At 43.1% G+C, this 4,135-nt stretch overlaps 1 pseudogene; it reads left to right on the forward strand.

Annotated features, from left to right (window-relative positions):
• Positions 1-1,934: 1,934 nt before the first annotated feature.
• On the forward strand, positions 1,935-2,761 carry LOC144230765 (small ribosomal subunit protein eS4-like; annotated as a pseudogene).
• The last annotated feature ends 1,374 nt before the right edge of the window (positions 2,762-4,135 follow it).

Genomic DNA, 4,135 nt, shown 5'->3' on the forward strand with positions numbered 1-4,135 from the left:
TTTATTTTGCTGGAGATTTCATCCGTGAAGCTTTTCTTTTCCAGTTCCAAAGTTCTCCCAAGAGGGACATGGCTGCTTTTTGGAAACCTGTGAAGTGTTGGCAAGTCCTGCGCTGTTTACCATGGAAACTTGTACTTGGACAGAGTTCCAGCGTATGACCTGGTACGAGCATAGATGGATGTTTGATGCCTGCTATTTTCTCCTCATGTTGATTTGGAAATTCTAAATCACGGAACCAGATCAAATAACTTCGATCTTTCCAGTTCGTTTGTTCATCGTGGCATATGGTCATACCTGCACAGACTTGAAAATACATTGGCAGATGACGGCGCATATGTTACAATTAAAATTTATGGGTTTGGTTCTGATTAATCTGCACAGAGCTGCCTGAGGAAAGGAGTAGACTATGGGTAAGCATGGTAGATTTAATGTCTGCTTATCTGTTGTTTTTTCTTCAGGAGTTCTAACGTATCATATGGCTTCGAAACTGCATTGATGGGCTATTTTGTTTTGAAAATAAGAAAGAAAAAAAAAACTAGCCTTGCCTGCAAGCAGATATTATCTGCTTTCCTCTAAAGAACTGTCTAAAGCATCTGGCCCAGGATTGTGTAAGAGATTTGTTTTTATGTCTTTGGGAAACATTTAACAGTCAAGTACAGGACCTCTTCGCTTCTTGACTGGATTATGGCAATCGTTTCTAACTTGATCCCAGACCATGGTCCTCGCACCCCACCCTCAATCCATTTTCCATAGTCTTACTGGCCCTGTCATTCCAAAAACAGATCTGATCACCCCAATCCAAAGGTTAAACCCCTTCACACAGTTTCAGAGAGATTTTGGGGAAAAGTGCCAAATCAGCATGGAATGCAACATTCTATCCTAACCTGTCTCTCACCTCACACGACTCTCGCTCTATATTCCTCTGTACCACGTGTCACTCGCCAAGGTATCACTCAGTTGTGCCTCTCTGCTTTTGAACCAGCTGCTCCCCTGCATATAACACCCTCTCTCAACTCCTTGCCTTTCCATGGCTGGTCCCTATTCATCTTTTAGCTCATGTGCCATTTTCTCTAGAAACCAACCCAAATTGTCTCATCTAGAAAAGGTGACCTCCACAAGTGCTCCAGTAATACCTGTGCATATGTCTAAGATGACAGCTGTCACACGCCCTGCACTGTAATCACAGTTAAGTTCCAAGGGACATGTTTTATCCAGAGCATAACAAATATCCTGGTACACAGGGCTGCCCGTGTGGCTCAGTTGGTTGAGTGTCTGACTGGCTCAGGTCATGATCTCACAGTCTGTGGGTTCGAGTCCCACGTTGGGCTCTGTGCTGACAGCTCAGAGTCTGGAGCCTGCTTCGGATTCTGTGTCTCCTCTCTCTCTGCCCCTCCCCTATTTGCACTCTGTCTCTGTCCCTCTCTCAAAAAAAAAAATCGTTAAAAATTTTTTTTAAATATCCTGATACATAGAAGGTACTCCATAAACACTGATCACATTATGAAGGGACAAAAGGATGAATGGAACAATACAAGTCTGCAATTACAGTATACTTGTCTTTCTGGATATATCTTCAGACATAGATAATTCTTGAATTTTCCTTTTTTTTTTTTTTTTAATATTTATTGTTGAAGGAGGGGGAAGCACAGAGAGAGAGGAGACACAGAATCCAAAGCAGGCTCCAGGCTCTAAACTGTCAGCACAGAGCCTGGCATGGGGCTCGAACTTATGAATCTGAGATCATGACCTGAGCCATAGTTGGACGCTTAACCAACAGAGCTACCCACCCAGGCGTCCCCTGAATTTTCCATTTTGAAAGGATCAGGAAGTATTTTTTCCCCTTTCTACTATTTGGAGAAAACAATGTAGATTTAAGAACCAAGCTGAACTAAAAGAAAGTTTACATAAGCTAAGCACTGAAGAATGCTCTTTTCATGGCTAGCACAGCCAGGGCTCATGGTCCCAAGAAGCATCTGAAGTGTGTAGCAGTCCTAAAGCAGTGACCGCTAATACTCTGACCAGTGTGTTTGCTCTTCATCCACCTGGCAGGCCCCATGAGCAGAGAGAATGCCTTCTCATCATTTTCTAAGGAACATAGTTAAGTTTGCTCTGACAAAACAGGAAATACAGATCTGCCTGCAGCAGTCCATTAAGATTAACAGCAGAGTCCAAACTCACATAACCTACCCTACTGGTTTAATAGATGTCATGAGCATTGGCAAGACTGAGGAAAATTCTCGTCTCATCTGTGACACCAAGGGTCCTTTGCTGTTCATTATATTACACCTTAGGAAGCCAAGTACAAGTGGTGTGGAGTGAGAAAGGTCTTTCTGGGCACAAACAGAATCTCTCATCTGGTGGCCTGTGCTGCTCACACCAACTGTCACCCTGATCCCCCATCAACATGAGACCATTCAGGTTGATATGGAGACTGGCCATATCAGGTTGATATGGATGACTGATTTCATCAAGTTTGACACTGGTGACCTGTATACAGTGATCGGAGGTGCTAACATGTAAACTGGTGTGACCACCAGCAAAGAGAGGCCTCCTACACCCTGGTTCTCTTGGTGTGATTCCTGTGAAAGATGCCGGAGGCGGCAGCTTTGCCTCTCACCTCTCCAACATCTTCATTATTGGCAAAGGTAACAACACATGGATTTCTCTTCCCCAAGGAGAAGGGATCCACCTCACCATTGCTGAGAGACAAGACGCTGGCAGTCAAACAGTAGGTGAAATGATCCCTAGGGACACGACCTGAAGGGTCTCTGTACTGAATGTAAGATAAATAGGGCACAAACAGACCCATAAATACAGAGAACAAACTGATGGTTGCCAAAGGGAAGGGGTTGAGGAGGGTGGGCAAAATGGCTGAAAGAGAGTGAAAGACACAGGTTTTCAGTTATGAAATGAGCCAGTTTTTAGGATAAGAGGCACAGCATAAGGAATACACTCAATGGCACTGTAACAGCAATGTACGGTGACAGATGGCAGCCACAATGGCGACAGGCACAGTATAACATACAGAGTTGTTGAATCACTATGTTACATACTTGACACAAATGGAACATTATGGGTCAACTATATTTCAATTTTTTACAAAAGATAATATGGCAGGGCGCCTGGGAGGCTCAGTTGCTGAAGCTCCTGACTCTTGATTTAGGCTCAGGTCGTGCTCTCACAGTGCATGGGATCAAGCCCCGGATTCTCTCTCTCCCTCTCTCTCTCTGACCCTCTCCTGCTTGTGCTCTCTTTCTCTCTCAAAATAAATAAATGTGAAAAAACAATTTTTAATAAAAATTTTTTAAAAAGGTACAGGCACCTGAATGGTTCAGCCAGTAAGTGCCTGACTCATGACTTCAGCTCAGGTCATGATCTCACAGTTCATGAGTTTGAGCCCCACGCTAGGCTCTACACTGACAACATGGAGCTTACTTAGGATTCTCCCTCTCCCTCTCTCTCTGCTCCTCCCTGGCTCATGCTCTTTCTCTCAAAAATAGATAAGCCATTAAAAAAAAAAAAAATAGGGGCACCTGGGTGGCTCAGTCGGTTAAGCATCTGACTTCAGCTCAGGTCATGATCTCACGGTTCGTGTGTTCGAGGCCCGCGTTGGGCTCTGTGCTGACAGCTAGCTCAGAGCCTGAAGCCTATTTCAGATTCTATGTCTCCCTCTCTCTCTGACCCTCCCCTGTTCACGCGGTCTCTCTCTCTCTCTCAGAAATAAATAAAAAACATTTAAAAAAAAGATAGTATGGTATAATTTAAAAAAAGGAATTGAAGAATGGCACAAACCATTTAAGAACTACATATTAATCATTTATACAGAAGGCATCTTTCAAATGATTCTGTGACCCTTGGCACTGTGTACAGGTCATATATTGACCAACACAGAACATCTAAAATAAAAATACCAACCTTAGTTTATGACCAAAAAGCTGCCTCCAGTTATCCCACTGATATTGGGAATTTTCATGATAAAATCATTTTAAGTTAACTTGAATACAAAGGAATCAACATAAAATTCTTAGCAATTTTGGGAAAAGTATGTTTTTTTAAATATTTTTATTTATTTCTAGGAGAGAGAGAGAGAGAGAGAGACGGCGTGAGCAGGGGAGGGTCAGAGAGAGAGGGAGTC

Source organism: Crocuta crocuta, unplaced genomic scaffold, assembly GCF_008692635.1.
Source record: "Crocuta crocuta isolate KB4526 unplaced genomic scaffold, BGI_CrCroc_1.0 scaffold3, whole genome shotgun sequence".
Taxonomy (NCBI): domain Eukaryota; kingdom Metazoa; phylum Chordata; class Mammalia; order Carnivora; family Hyaenidae; genus Crocuta; species Crocuta crocuta.